This window comes from Bufo gargarizans, chromosome 3 (assembly GCF_014858855.1).
Source record: "Bufo gargarizans isolate SCDJY-AF-19 chromosome 3, ASM1485885v1, whole genome shotgun sequence".
In the NCBI taxonomy this organism is placed as follows: domain Eukaryota; kingdom Metazoa; phylum Chordata; class Amphibia; order Anura; family Bufonidae; genus Bufo; species Bufo gargarizans.
The window spans coordinates 472157563-472174313 of NC_058082.1; the positions used below are offsets into that span (position 1 = coordinate 472157563).

The 16751-nt window shown below is 46.5% G+C and overlaps 1 protein-coding gene across 3 annotated transcripts in view; it reads right to left on the reverse strand.

Annotated features, from left to right (window-relative positions):
* Positions 1 to 16751, reverse strand: part of PIR (pirin) — a 146090-nt gene that overhangs the window by 92871 nt on the left and 36468 nt on the right. The window contains exon 1 of one of the 3 annotated variants that reach the window (XM_044283720.1): positions 7527 to 7565. The exons of 1 other annotated variant lie outside the window; for it this stretch is intronic. The gene's annotated coding sequence lies outside the window, so the exon portion shown is untranslated. Of the gene's footprint in view, positions 1 to 7071; positions 7345 to 7526; positions 7566 to 16751 lie in introns of those variants that run through there. One more of the 3 variants, XM_044283718.1, reaches the window with a different exon arrangement.

Below are 16751 nucleotides of genomic sequence, written 5' to 3' on the forward strand. Positions count from 1 at the left end.
TTACCCGAGGCTCCTGGATAACGATTCCTCGACACGGTGCGTTGGTGTACTGCTCCGGTCTCAAGGATAGATGTCCTGTTTTGAAATTAGCGCCAGTTGAAATGTTTGTTGCACGCGGTATGAGTAACCTGCGTGATGCGACACCGATGGTTCCGGTAATAGCTCTGGCGCACAGGTGATGACTTCCAGGTTTCTCGGACTTGTAGACCCACTCGTCCTGATGGGGGGGGAGATACCAAACGCGTTTCGGGGATTTACAAGACAGACCCCTTCTTCAGAAGGGGTCTGTCTTGTAAATCCCCGAAACGCGTTTGGTATCTCCCCCCCCATCAGGACGAGTGGGTCTACAAGTCCGAGAAACCTGGAAGTCATCACCTGTGCGCCAGAGCTATTACCGGAACCATCGGTGTCGCATCACGCAGGTTACTCATACCGCGTGCAACAAACATTTCAACTGGCGCTAATTTCAAAACAGGACATCTATCCTTGAGACCGGAGCAGTACACCAACGCACCGTGTCGAGGAATCGTTATCCAGGAGCCTCGGGTAAGCACTTGTATATCCCACTCATAAGCGATCGCAATTACAGCGGGACGCCGCTGTGCGTATTAGCAGCCAAACTGATTCACAGTAAAAACTTTCTGGCTGCATACGCTTGGGACTGTGACCTATTCATTTTGAGAGTACCCTTGAAAGACTGGTTATTGGAACGGATTACCCATATGGAACTATCCCTCAGGATTTATTCAGTGAATGTCCCTATGGCTGACATATGAACTCACAATTTTATCGATATTTATCGGGATCTATATTCATCAATATATCCCAGCATTGCATTAACGTTTTTTACTGTATTTATTATAGCTATATTTTATTGCTAATTGTCGATAGTACCACATTTCATTTTGCTCCACTTTTATGATTACTCTGATACCTAATGTAATATTGCTATATGATATTTTATTGCTTCACTATTATTGTCATTATTGTTATTACCTTAATAAACACAAGATCCCTATACTTTAAGTGAGTGCCCCACTTCTACTTTTTTATCTATTTTTGTAAATATACTTTATTAACAAATCCCCACCGTTTAGGATAAAATTCATACCCACTTACCTGATTGTTGTGACTCGGTCTCCCCTGGTTACGACCACTGTTCTTCTTGAAAAGCCGGAAGGTCGCGCTTGCCCAGAAGACGACTCCTTTTCTCCCGGCCGGTCCGCTCGCTGTTCTGAACGCGCACGCTGCCGCGCATGCGCGACAGTGACTTCTTCCCGGCCAGAATAGTACAGAGCTGCGAACGCGCACGCCGGCTCTGTAGGAATAAGTCACCATTGCGCATGCGCGGCGGCGTGCGCATTCATTCCAGCGCGCGGCACGGCCGGGAGAAGACTTCAATCAAGATGAAGCCCGCCCCCAGCCAGAATCCAGGAAGCGAACGCGCGGTGGCAGCAGGTAAGTATAGAAACGCTAAGTGGGATAACCCCTTTAAGGTTCCATTCACACATCCGTGTGGGTTTTGCAGATCCGCAAAACACAGACAGCGGGAATGTGTTCCGCATTTTGCGGACCGCACATTGCCGGCACTAAGAGAATATGCCTATTCTTGTCCGCTATCGCGGACAAGAATAGGACATGTTCTATTTTTTTCAGGATCGGAATTGCGGACCCGGAAGTGCGGGTCCGCAATTCCGGATCGGGGCCGCACGTAGTGCGGCCCCATAGAAATGCATGGGTCCGCAATTCCGTTCCGCAAAATGTGGAATGGAATTGAGGATGTGTGAATGGAGCCTAAATAGGGGTTCTCCGGGATTTTACTATTGATGACGTTCCTGCTATGCCTATGACGAGCAGGAAGAGAAAAGAGACGGCACGCGTTCACTTCCCTTCATACAGCGGATCGGCGGGGGTGCCGGGTGTCCTGAGGATAGGTCATCAATATTAAAAGCCTAGAGAACCTCTTTAAGACTGCTTTCACACGTCAGTGTTTGGTCAGTGATTTCCATCAGTGATTGTGAGCCAAAACCAGGTGCGGATCTAAACACAGAACAGGAGCAGATCTTTCCCTTATACCTTATGTCTGTAGAGGCTCCAGTCCTGGTTTTGGCTCACAATCACTGATGGAAATCGCTGACCAAACACTGACGTGTGAATGAGGCTACACAGAGATAAAAGTATAATGGAAAGATTTGTACCTGTTCTGAGTTTGAATTCTTTCCATGAATTAAAAAAGATCATCGCCAACGAGCGTTCATAGTAACAGTGGTCTCTTCCACTAGCGAGGAACATTTCCTTCCCGACAATCTGCTTGTACATCGTCCTGTGTAAGGCTAGGTCTACACTACGACATTTGTCGCACGACTAGGGCACAACTACACTGTAACATTTGTCGCGCAACAATTTCTAATGGCAGTCTATGGTGTCGCACTGCAACATGCGACATACTGCAACGCGACAGTCGCAGAAAAATCCATCTCAAATGGATTTTCTGCGACTGTTGCGTTGCAGTCGCAGCATGTTGCAGTGCGACACCATAGACTGCCATTAGAAAAATTGTCGCGCAACATTGGTGCGACAAATGTCGTCATGTGGACCTAGCCTAACCCTGGGTTCACACCTGAGCGTTTTACAGCGCGTTCAAACGCGCTGTAAAACGCTTAAGACATGAAAACCAATGCTTCCCTATGGGAAGGGTTCACACCTGGGCGTTTTACAGCGCGTACGAACGCGCTGTAAAACGCCCGACGCTCAAACAAGTACTTGAGCTTCTTTGGGGCGTTTTGACGCGCGTTTGTGGCCATAGGACACTGCAGTCAATGACACAAACGCGCGTCAAACGCGCGTTTACTATTACAAAAAACGCGCATAAAAACGCGCGACAAAAACGCGCGTAAAACGCGCGTTTGAGGAACGCTCAGGTGTGAACCCAGGGTAAAGGGACTTTTAGAGCCGCACCTTATTTTGGCTCACAATCACTGATCAAACACTGACTGTGTGAAAGCGGCCTTAGGTGTGTCATAATAATGGGAGGGAGATTGGAAAGTCACTGAACAGGCAAGGTAGGGCTAGGTCAGCTGAATGCAATGCCTTTCTCTTAGTGATCCATTGCTTCATTTTGGAGAAAAAGTATTTGTGAGGCTTCATGCTCACGACCGTTGTGTGTTTTGCGGTCCACAAATTGCGGATCCGCAAAACACGGATGGTGTCCGTGTGCGATATAACTGCCTATTCTTGTCTGCGTTTGCAACTTTTTGGGTTTACTTACACATACAAATTGTAGCTTTTTGCATTTTTATACCACTCACTCCAATTTTGCAATGTGTGTGGAAAAGTGGGCATGGGTAGCTATGTATCGCTCCAGATTTATAATTGAGACTTGAGTCACGAAAATGTCTGTCTCACTCCAGTAGGAGGGTGAAGTAGGGAAACTGGAGCAGCCAAAGTGTTGGGTTTACAGGGGTTATCCCCGCTGATCAGCTGTTAGAAGAGGCCTCTTCCTAGGCCATGTGACATCACTGAACATCGCACACCCAAATCGCCAAGCGAATGAACGCCCGGTATATTGCTGTCCAAACTAACTACAAGTATTACCCCAAAACTAGACTCGGAACAGCATAAATTATAGAATTACATTATCTTTATTGGACATACACTTGTATAAAACACAGACATCCGTATACATTAGCAGCATTACATCACACAGGATGATCTCCACAGGTCTGTCACATTATAGTACATATAACTTGCAATAAAAACTCCCAAGCTGTAAAGAAAGAGTAATAGGTCTGTTGATGCTGCGGCGGCTGGCAGAGGGGGGTTATTCCACAGGGGACCGCGCCGGCCATACCGGATATCCGCCATGCGGTCCAGCCGCCGCAGGATCAACATGCAGGTTGCTGTTACAAGTGACCTTCTTTGCATCTGATATGTGTTTTACTCTCCACTTTTATGATATATATCAGGGGTAGGCAACCTCCGGCACTCCAGCTGTTGTGAAACTACAACTCCCAACATGCCTACTTGCTCATTTCTTCTTAGAACTCCCATATAAGTGAATGGAGCATGCTGGGAATTGTAGTTTCACAACAGCTGGAGTGCCGAAGGTTGCTGATCCCTGATATATATGATTAGGATGAATGGATGAGTGTCCGGACATTGACTGGACCGGAAGTGATTCGGTGCGTTCCAGCGTGGAACGTATCGCACGTCCGGTTCCTGTTCCTGGATGTTTGTTTGTAGCTCATGTGCAGACTATATATGATCAGTGTAGACACACCACCAGTATCCCTTGAGAAAGCGACCGCGAGACACGTGTTGGGATCCAGGACTGTCTTGGTCTGTATGTATCTTCCCTATGTCATTCTGTGAGCTGTGGCACTATGCACTTTATATATACTGACTGGGCTGTGGCACTATGCACTTTATATATACTGACTGGGCTGTGGCACTATGCACTTTATATATACTGACTGGGCTGTGGCACTATGCACTTTATATATATTGACTGTGGGCTGTGACCTATTATTTTTTCTTTACAGCTTGGGAGTTTTTATTGCAAGTTATATGTACTATAATGTGACAGACCTGTGGAGATCATCCTGTGTGATTTAATGCTGCTAATGTATATGGCTTTCTATGTTTTATACAAGTGTATGTCCAATAAAAATTTTGTAATTCTATATTACATGCTGTTCGGAGTCTAGTTTTGGGGGAATCACTGAACATCGGCCACAGGGCCTAATTGCAGCGCAGCCCCATTCAAACAGTGGGGCTGAGCTGCAATACCAAGCACTGCCACTATACTATGTATGGCGCTGTGCTTGGAAGATGCGGGAGACGGCTGTGCTCCCCAGAGGTACGGTGAGCGCAGCGGCTTCATGAAACAGCTGATCGGAGGGGGTGCTGATACTCATTATCATTTCCTGGATAACCCCTTTAAGGGTCCATTCACACGTCCGTAGTGTATTGCAGATCCGCAATACACTGGGCCGGCATCCCCCATAGAACTGCCTATTCTTGTCCGCAATTGTGGACAAGAATAGGACATGTTCTATTTTTTTTTTCCGGAGCTGCGGACAGGAAGATCGGGGCCGGGCTCCGGAAATGCAGATGTGGAGATGTGCACATAGTGTGCTCTCCGCATACATTCATGCCCCATTGAGAATGAATGGGTCCGCACCGTTCCGGATATTGCGGAACGGATGCGGAACCGTTCCACGGACGTGTGAATGGACCCCAAGGATAGGACAAATTTATCAAACAACATTGGACATCTGATAAATGTGGCATAAAGTACTCCTACACAGACTCAAGGAAAACTGACTTCAAATTTCCCCATCATGATAAATTGCCCCCTAATGTTCTCTTTGCTAAAATCCAATTCTTAGACGTCACCAGGAGGGGGCAGCAGTTATTGCAGTATGCCCATAGCACTGTGTGTACAGTATATACCCCACTTTTCCCTGATGTTTAGGACTACCGACTATAAGGCCCCTTTCACACGGGCGAGTTTTCCGTGCGGGTGCGATCCGTGCGGCGAACGTATGGCACCCGCACTAAATCCTGACCCATTCATTTCTATGGGGCTGTGCACATGAGCGATGTTTTTAACGCATCACTTGTGCGTTCAGTTGAAATCGCAGCATGCTCTATATTTTCCGATTTTGACGTGACGCAGGCCCCATAGAAGTGAATGGGGTGTGTGAAAATCGGATGGCATCCGCAAGCAAGTACGGATGCCGTGCGATTTGCACGCATGGTTGCTAGGAGACCATCGGGATGGAGACCCGATCATTATTATTTTCCCTTATAACATGGTTATAAGGGAAAATAATAGCATTCTGAATACAGAATGCATAGTAAACCAGCGCTAGAGGGGTTAAAAAAAATAAAAAATAATTTAACTCACCTTAGTCCACTTGCTCGCGAAGCCGGCATCTCCTTGTGTCTCCGCTGCTGATGAACAGGACCTGGGGTGAGCTGCTCCATTAAATAGAGCTTAATGACCTTCGATGACGTCACTCCGGTCATCACATGGTCTTTTACCATGGCGAATCACCATGGTAAAATATCATGTGACGTACCATGTGATGACCGGAGTGACGTCATCGAAGGTCCTTAACCTGTATTTAATGGAGCAGCTCATCCCAGGTCCTGTTCATCAGCAGCGGAGACACAAGGAGATGCCGGGCTTCGCGATCAAGTGGACTAAGGTGAGTTAAATTATTTTTTATTTTTTTTAACCCCTCTAGCGCTGGTTTACCATGCGTTCTGTATTCAGAATGCTATTATTTTCCCTTATAACCATGTTATAAGGGAAAATAATACAATCTTCAGAATATCAATCCCAAGCCCGAACTTCTATGAAGAAGTTCGGGTTTGGGTACCAAACATGCGCGATTTTTCTCACGCGAGTGCAACGCATGACAATGTTTTGCACTTGCGCAGAAAAAATCGCGCATTTGGTGTGTCTTTCTACTTGTACAGAGTGTGTTATGACAGAGGAGCTCATGTATGACAAGTGAGAGCTGGCGTAAATCATCACACAACCATACGTGTTTTTTAGTGCACAAACCGCACATCCGCCAGACATGGATATTACTCGCGTACACGCCGCGTGACAGTGCTCACGCATCAATATGGATGCGCCACTAAAGATAAGACATGTCCTATACTTTGCTGCAACATTCAGACCACAGACCCAATAGGTACGCATTGTGACGTGGCGTGCACATGGACGGTATCCGTATTTTGTGGATCCGCAGTTTGCGGACTGCAAAACACAGTCGTGTAAATGTCATTTTAGAGATAGGAGTCATCAGTTATACCTCGCGGATTGCTAGAACCAATGTCAATCAGCAGTAAAATAATCTGCAACAAATAATGCGGATTTGGCTACGGTTTTGTACGACCGCCACCTTTGCACTTAAAGAGCAAGCACCCACGAAATCCAGATTAAAGCGGTGTCACCTAAGGAAGTTCACACCATCCAGAAGCAGAATAAGCTAAAGAAATAGTACGATTAACCCAAAATGTAAGAAAGGAAAGTAATAGCGACTGGTAGCCTACCTGTGCTCCCTTCTCCAGGGCAGGCTCGGAGACAGTGAGCGTGCGGTGGACGCGCAGCTTCCTATAAAGGCTGTGAGAACATGCTCACCATGATTCAGCAGAACCTCTGCCAAGTAGTGGCGGTGACATACAATATCATTAGGCTGACCGTCCCTGCCTGCTCATTGTTAGGCGGCATAATTGAGGAGCTGTCAGTGGCAGCCTGTGTTTACAGGAGGAGCATGGGGTGGCAGTGGTAGGGGAGGGGGTCATGTCAGGATAAATCCCAGCAACGCCCCTAAGATGTGCAACTCTACAACTGCAGGGTTAACTTGTGCATTCTGGTATGGAAGGAGTTGAAAAGCAAGTCTATGGAGGACTCCACCCTGTCACTCTCTGTAATGCTAGACCTTTAACACTTTCCTTTCCAAGCTGCTTGTGTGCACAGTGCATGGTGAGACCTCAGTATACAGTACCTGTCCTGCCGCAGCCCCTCTGAGCACACAGGAAGTCCCTCCTCTTTCTGACTGCTGCCTAAAGGAGCCAATGAGAGTGGGAGGAAGATCTTCAGTTGCTATGGGAACACAAAGCATCCAAACACAGATCTGAACAGTGGTGTGACTGCTTATTTTCCAGACAGTGATCAGATTGAAATAGAGAGATTGTTATAATGTCGTAGGGAAGTTAGTTTTATAATACAGACATTTAACTGTTTAAGCCTTTCCTCTTTTCATTATTCACATCCTCCCTTTCCGAAGCCATACGTTTTTAATTTTTCCGTTCACCCAGACGTATGAGGGCTTTCTTTTTGCAGGAACAGTTGTACTTTCTAATGGCACCATTTAGAGGAGAGCTAATTGATATGTATAAATATATCAGTGGTCAGTACAGAGATCTATCCCATCATCTATTTATCCCCAGGACGGTGACTGTGACGAGGGGACATCCTCTGCGTCTGGAGGAAAGAAGGTTTGTACACAAACATAGAAGAGGGATTCTTTACGGTAAGAGCAGTGAGACTATGGAACTCTCTGCCTGAGGAGGTGGTGATGGTGAGTACAATAAAGGAAATCAAGAGGGCCCTGGACGTATTTCTGGAGGGTAATAATATTACAGGCTATAGCTACTAGAGAGGGATCGTTGATCCAGGGATTTATTCTGATTGCCTGATTGGAGTCGGGAAGGAATTTTTTTCCCCTTAAAGGACATACCTCCATTTTCACCCAGGCAGCCCCCCTGACTTGAGCATCGGAGCAGTTCATGCTCCGATGCTTTCCTTTGCGCTGCGCTAAATCGCACAGGGTAAAGGCATTTTCAAGAGTTCCGGTGACGTACCGGGCTCTCCATGGGGCTGCCAGGAAGCCCGGTGACGTCACCGACACTGATGGGCAGGCTTTAGCACTGCCCTAGCAAGTAAAACAGCACGCCCATCTGAGCCGGTGACGTCACCAAACACACTGCCGGGCAGAAGTTTCCGCCCGGCAGTGTGTTATTGTAAACAAAAGAGCCTTTGCCCTGCGCAATGTAGCGCAGGGCAAGGGAGTGCATCGGAGCATGAGATGCTCCAATGCCAACATCAGGGGTGCTGCCTGTGTAGTGTCCCACTAGGTAGGGGTGGGCACTACACAAGGGTCAATTGGTGTGTGCGTTACTCCTACTCACAAGGGACAGAAATGTCATATTTAATTGTGCATTTAATGTATGTTCTAATGTGTTTTTATATGCAATGTTCCCCTGTATGATGCAATAGCAGGCCTAGTTGGGTGTAGTTAGACATCCCAGACACTAGAGGGAGATAGGGAGCCCCTAGTATAAATGTCCAGGCCTAGGCAGGGAGAGTGAGTGCAGAGTCAGGAGTCTGAGAAGACAGAAGTTAGAGGGCCTCCTCCTGACATGCAGCTTGATAGCCCTGGCTGCTAGCTATGACCAGGAGGCTAGTGAGGAGACCTAGCCTGCCTGAAGCCAAGAGAGCCTTAGTTAGCTCTGAAGTCACCCCAGTAGCAGGACAGAACCTCCTGGGAGAAACCCATGGTCATTCACCAGACAAGTAAGGATATCACAGGCAAAGATAAGTAACCCTGATGGGCAGATGCATTAGAAAGTAAAGCAAGGATCTAATACCAGAGGAAGATATATATATATTTACCAAGGATTTAAGCCACCATTTAGGCATCCGGGCCTTGGGATAGAAAGCCAGACAGGAGTTCTAGAAAGAACAGTGTACGCTATTTCTGAGGAAAGGTACAACCTGATTCTGAGTGCATTGTGGATTTACCCTCTGAGTATCTTGCATAATCAATACCTGCCATCTTGTGGAATAAGCCTGCTTGTAAAGCTGTGATCTAAAAGACTGTGTTACCATCTGTATGTACAAAGTTGGACTGTTAAGTAAAGCAATGTTTGGTTCACTATACTACCTGTGTACCTCACTTATTCCAACTATCAACCGGTGTGCCACCGTCAAAGGCACTGGCATCACGAACCTTAAAGGGACCTTGCCCCAGGCACTCAAAATACCCGTAACATCCAGGGCACCTCATCCACCATCAGGCCTGGTCCCTACATACAGAGTGTGCCCCAGAGGAACCGTGTCTACCTCTCCTTCACTGCCACATGCCTGCCCAGGGTTCTCCAATACAGTGAGCACCCCTCGATTGCCCATAACTGTGACCTCACTTCGCTATACCCTGCAGGTCTGGCGTGTTGCACCTGGGTGAAAATAAGGGTATGTCCGGGTTCAGCTCTGAACCCGGAAAACCCCTTTAAGTGAGGAAAATTGGCTTCTACCTCACAGGTTTTTTTTTTTTATGCTTCCTCTGGATCAACTTGCAGGATAACAGGATGGACAAATCTTTTTTTGGCCTTATATACTATGTTACTAATATTCCATATGATGTAGTCAGGAGCTGGAAAAAAATTGAAACAGGTGGAAATTGGAAAAAAAACACAATTCTGCCACAGTTTTATGAGTTTTGTTATTACTGTGTTCCTTATGTGGTAAAACTGACCTGCTACTTTCATTCTCCGGGTCAGTACAATTGCGGTGATACAACATTTATATAGTTTTTATTTGGTTTTAATACTAAAAAAATAAAATACAAATCTTGAAAATAAATTATTTTTATCTTTTTCTCGCCATAGTCTGACCCCTATAACTTTTTTATAGTTATGTGCACGCAGCTGTGTGAGGGATCATTGTTTGTAGGGAGATCTGTACTTTTCATTCATACCATTTTTGGGGTGTGTATGACTTTTTGATCACTTTTTATTCAAAATGTTTTTTTTGTGAAGGCGAAGCGACCAAAAAACGTGGAATCGGGGGCGTGGCCTGACGAGCAATGGAGTAGGACGCTGTACCTGGAGCTCCTGTACATGATCCTGAACTTATCCTGATATCCCGCAAGCCCGCACCTGTAACACCACAGAAAAGAGCCCAAACGGGTACTAAAACCTGGCAATACCTCAGTGTGTAGCTGGCTAGTTAAAGGGGTTGTCTGGGTTCAGACCATAATTTCACCCAGGCAGTTCCCCTGACTTGAGCATAGGAGCAGTTTATGCTCCGATGCTCTCCCTTGACTTGCGCTGGATCGCGCAAGGTAAGGGCTTTTTTATTTACAATAACACACTGCCAAGTGGAGGCTTCCGCCCAGCAGTGTGTTAGGGGACGTCACCGGCTCTGATGGGCAGGCTTTAGAGCTGCCCTAGCTGTTTTACAGGCTAGGGCAGCGCTAAAGCCCCCCCATCAGTGCCGGTGACATCACTGGGCTCACTGCTGGGTGGAAGCCTCCGCCTGGCAGCCCTATGGAGAGCCCGGTTCGTCATCAGAATTCCAGAAAATGCCTTTGCCCTGCGCGATTCAGCGCAGGGCAAAGGAGAGCGTCGGAGCATGAACTACTCCGATGCTCTAGTCAGGGGGGCTGCCTGGATGAAAATGGGGATATGTCCGGGTTCAGCTCTGAACCCGGACAACCCCTTTAAGACCTGTCCTAGCTTGCTAATATGGCTTACATGTTTATACAGCTAGACCTGACAATAACTTTAATACAGTTCCTATGTTTATATATTTGAGACAGCAAGACAGTTATTTACAGTGATATACAGTACAGACCAAAAGTTTGGACACACCTTCTCATTCAAAGAGTTTTCTTTATTTTCATGACTATGAAAATTGTATATTCACACTGAAGGCATCAAAACTATGAATTAACACATGTGGAACTATATACATAACAAAAAAGTGTGAAACAACTGAAAATATGTCATATTCTAGGTTCTTCAAAGTAGCCACCTTTTGCTTTGATTACTGTTTTGCACACTCTTGGCATTCTCTTGATGAGCTTCAAGAGGTAGTCACCTGAAATGGTCTTCCAACAGTCTTGAAGGAGTTCCCAGAGATGCTTAGCACTTGTTGGCCCTTTTGCCTTCACGCTGCGGTCCAGCTCACCCCAAACCATCTCGATTGGGTTCAGGTCCGGTGACTGTGGAGGCCAGGTCATCTGGCGCAGCACCCAATCACTCTCCTTCATGGTCAAATAGCCCTTACACAGCCTGGAGGTGTGTTTGGGGTCATTGTCCTGTTGAAAAATAAATTATGGTCCAACTAAACGCAAACCGGATGGAATAGCATACCGCTGCAAGATGCTGTGGTAGCCATGCTGGTTCAGTATGCCTTCAATTTTGAATAAATCCCCAACAGTGTCACCAGCAAAGCACCCCACACCATCACACCTCCTCCTCTATGCTTCACGGTGGGAACCAGGCATGTAGAGTCCATCCGTTCACCTTTTCTGCGTCACACAAAGACACGGTGGTTGGAACCAAAGATCTCAAATTTGGACTCATCAGACCAAAGCACAGATTTCCACTGGTCTAATGTCCATTCCTTGTGTTCTTTAGCCCAAACAAGTCTCTTCTGCTTGTTGCCTGTCCTTAGCAGTGGTTTCCTAGCAAATATTCTACCATGAAAGCCTGATTCACACAGTCTCCTCTTAACAGTTGTTCTAGAGATGTGTCTGCTGCTAGAACTCTGTGTGGCATTGACCTGGTCTCTAATCTGAGCTGCTGTTAACCTGCGATTTCTGAGGCTGTTGACTCGGATGAACTTATCCTCCGCAGCAGAGGTGACTCTTGGTCTTCCTTTCCTGGGGCTGTCCACATGTGAGCCAGTTTCTTTGTAGCGCTTGATGGTTTTTGTGACTGCACTTGGGGACACTTTCAAAGTTTTCCCAATTTTTCGGACTGACTGACCTTAATTTCTTAAAGTAATGATGGCCACTCGTTTGTCTTTACTTAGCTGCTTTTTTCTTGCCATAATACAAATTCTAACAGTCTATTCAGTAGGACTATCAGCTGTGTATCCACCTGACTTCTCCACAACGCAACTGATGGTCCCAACCCCATTTATAAGGCAAGAAATCCCACTTATTAAACCTGACAGGGCACACCTGTGAAGTGAAAACCATTTCAGGTGACTACCTCTTGACGCTCATCAAGAGAATGCCAAGAGTGTGCAAAGCAGTAATCAAAGCAAAAGGTGGCTACTTTGAAGAACCTAGAATATGACATATTTTCAGTTGTTTCACACTTTTTTGTTATGTATATAATTCCACATGTGTTAATTCATAGTTTTGATGCCTTCAGTGTGAATCTACAATTTTCATAGTCATGAAAATAAAGAAAACTCTTTGAATAAGAAGGTGTGTCCAAACTTTTGATCTGTACTGTATATTGTGTTCACAGAAGCAGAAAGATAATATGCCTTTAAGATTCAGTAAGTGAATGTAAGGTACAGTAAGCTCAATGACACAGCAGAATTATCAACAGAAAGCATAGAGTTGAACTGTTGTTAATGTCCAGGAGTCTTGACTAATAACAGCCAACCTCACACTGAGCCTGTGTGAAAACTCCCTAGAAGAACCTTCTAGAATCAGTATAGACCACAGAAGAGCTGAACGGTCACATCCAATCAGAGCTGTGTTTTATGGGAACAATAGGCCAAATAGGTATTTAGATTATATGATGTTCATATTGTTAATACTGTGATCAGAACTGTATACTGAGACCAGTTATATATGTTTATTTACAGTTCCACCAAACTGCGCAAATCATATCGCAATATGTACAAACCGCTTACCAGAACATTATCGGTTTAATAGAACTACTGGTTACCTTTCAGAGTAATTATAAAGTGCTTAAAGGAGTTTTCTCATCTCAGACAATGGGGGCATATCGCTAGGATATGCCCCCATTGTCTTATAGGTGCGGGTCCCACCACTGGGACCCGCACCTATATTGAGAACGGAGCCCCGAAAGTGAAGGAGGGCGCACTGCGCATGCGCAGCCGCCCTCCATTCATTTCTATGGGGCCGCCGAAAATAGCCGAGCACTGGCTCGGCTATTGCCGTCTGCCCCATAGAAATGAAAGGAAGCATGGGCTGCGCATGCGTGGCATGCTTCTATTCACTTCTATGGGATAGGCGGGGATTAGCGCTTGGTGGTGGACGGACCCCGGAAAATCTGGGGTCCTCCAGCCACAGCGTTCCCACTCCGTTCTTGATATAGGTGCAGGTCCCAGTGGTGGGACCCGCACCTATCAGACAATGGGGGAATATCCTAGTGATATGCCCCCATTGTCTAAGATGGGAATACCCCTTTAAACAATAAGTGAGAGTACAGATGCTGAAGAGAGAAATATATCCACCATTTATATTGACAAGATTGAACAGTTACACCACCATTTTGTGCATACCGCCATTTGTGATACTTTATGCAACACGCGTTTTGTACATGGACTATCTGCTGCGGAGGTGGCAGCGTTGTATATAGAAGAAAAGTTAAAGTTAATAAAGAAGTTTTTTTAAGCACTTGGTGTGCTCCTTAGGTCTACTGTTTCCATAGAACAGCGTTGGAAGAATTAGTTCAAAGGAGGCAAGACTGTCGCAGAGTAACAGACAATGTGATTGGACTAAAACAGTTAGAGGTATCAAATTCTTCTAATGCCACTGCGCAAAAGGTAGTTCGTACCATAATGGGAATTCATCTGAGGAAGAGGTCATATCTTCCCAAAACAGTTCCTCACTGCAGCCGCAGTGTCCCGGCGCCATGTTTCCATAGAAAGGCCTGGTAATGAGCCCACGCTTAAAGATGTAATGGCAGCGCTGACAACATGTAATTCCTCCTTATCACTACTTACTACACAGATGGGGGGGCTGAAGGCGGACTTGTCTCTTATCCGGCATGATCTGCACAAGGTGGCGGAGCGCACAAAGGAAGTGGGGAAAAAAGGGTCTCAGTCATGGAGGATGCTATTGCCCCTCAAACTAAGACAAGAAAGAGAGCAGAGTAAGATATAGAGGCCCTATACCTTAAAGTAGATGATTTAGAGAACCGATCACGCTGCAACAATGTGCGTTTGGTGGGGATACTGGAGCAGACAGAGGGCAATAATCTCACAGAGGTTATTGAAAAATGGCTGGCGCAAAAGTTTAAGGACTGAAGCTTATCGGTTTTGTATGCAGTGGAAAGGGCCCACCGCGTGCCTATGCGCTCACTACCACCTGGAAGGCCACCTCGGCCTATTCTGGCCAAGATTCTACATTACCGGGATACTACAGAGCCTACCTTCCCTTTGGCATTCACCATTGATGGTCCCTTCCATATATGAGAATAGTCCTAAATAAGTAATAGGTGCAGAAGTTATTAGTTACATTCACTATAAGGTCACCAGCTGGCTGGACAATCATGTCCAGCTTCTGGTGACATCAAAAGGCATGGGATCAATAGAGATCCGATGCCTTTTGGTATTTAACTATCCCCAGCTGCTGGGGATAGTTAACATAACAGAGAGAGGGAAACAAACATCCCTCCCTCTGTTATCTGCATACCTCCGGCGCAATAATTATCGCGCCGCGAGGTATGCAGGGGACTACAGGCGGATGAATTGGCCAAACTAGCGGCAGTATCTGGGATCCTTCAGGAAACAGACACTGAGCCGCTACCGGCCTACCACATTGCAGTTCGTCCCAACCTGAATAAAGGCCCGGTGTCATTTGAGGAGGAACAAGCAAAAGACCCTCTTCTAATGACACACCTCACATCTCCTCAGCATCCCTGGTCAAGACAGCAAGGGATCCTGTGTTATGATACCGGTACACAACAACTTCCTCTTCCCGTGGTTCCACAGCATCTGCAAGCAGAACTGACCCGATTGAACCACCAACTGTTTGGACACCTGGGCCGGGATAAACTCTTGTCTCTCCTGAGAGACAAATTATACTGGCTGGGAATGTCCAACACAGTAGAGGAAGTAACACAACAGTGCCTGGTATGTGCTCAGGTTAACCCAAGGGCGTCAGCCCTGAAGCCGGTGTTGCAGCGAGTCCCTCCTGCAGATGGTCCATGGTCCGCACTACAAATAGATTTTATAGGACCTTTACCAACAGGAAGTCGTAACTATCGTTACGCACTGGTGGTAGTGGATGTTTTCTCTAAATGGGTAGAGGCCATCCCCACGGTCAACGATTCGGCTACAACCACTGCCCGTGTTCTCTGGGAACAGGTTCTGTCACGATGGGGTATTCCCAGATTGATAGAGTCAGACAGAGGGACCCATTTCACGGGTAAGGTAATGAAAGCGCTTTGTGGTCTTTTAGACATAAAGCAAAGGTTTCATGTGCCTTACCACCCTCAGTCAGCGGGCATCGTGGAGCGGATGAACCGGACCATAAAAACACAACTTTCTAAAGCACTACTGGAGAAAGGCTCCTCATGGGTAACCTCTCTGCCAGCCGTGCTCATGGGAATCCGAGCTACCGAGGCTACCAGTACCGGTATCACCCCGTTCGAACTAATGACCGGACGCAAAATGCCCTTATGCCTGCCTAATGAACCCCTGGTGTCAGAACCAGTGAAGAACGCCATCGCCAGAGACCTGTTTCTCCAACAGGTACAACTAAACCTGAAGGAGTTATTGCCTCATGCAGCAATACAGCTACACAGACCGTATCTACAGGGGGAAACACCAATGCCCTCTGTAGGAGAGCTGGTGATGGTGAAAATCTTCCGTCGGGCCGGCCCCTGGGATGCAAACTGGGAAGGACCCTATCAGGTCCTTGAAGTAATGGATGACACCATGCTAAAGGTGCAAAGGCCGATGACAACCAAGAAAAAGTCACGTAGGCGACAGGGAGTTTTATGGATCCATATCGACCAGGCCAAGGCCACCCGAGCCTCCCCAACACAATAACATAACCCTCACACAGTTGGGTAAACGGGGGGGGGGTTTTGGCGAGTCGAGGGTGGATCCATGAAACTAATTACATACACATTGAATTAACAGATCACGGGAGGGAGACTCACCAAGGTTACGACTAGCCTGAAAAGATATAGAAATCCTCTGAACATGGCATATCCCCAACTTGTGGCACTGGTGGTAAGCATGATGATGGCGGGCTCAACCTCTTCGGGGGAGGGCCTGGGAGTTATGAATAAACCCGGCCTTTTAATGGTGGAATGTTTGGAGGGCAAAATCCTGAAACCATACGAGAACTTTTCCTTTACACCAGGACAGTGGTATCTGTATGGTTTCCAGAGGGAGAGTTTTGCCCAAGGTGTAATTCAACATTATACCCCTGTGGAGAATGTGTCTGCCATACAACATGATTTACATGCCCTCTGCCTCAAAGAATTCAGACATTTTCGGG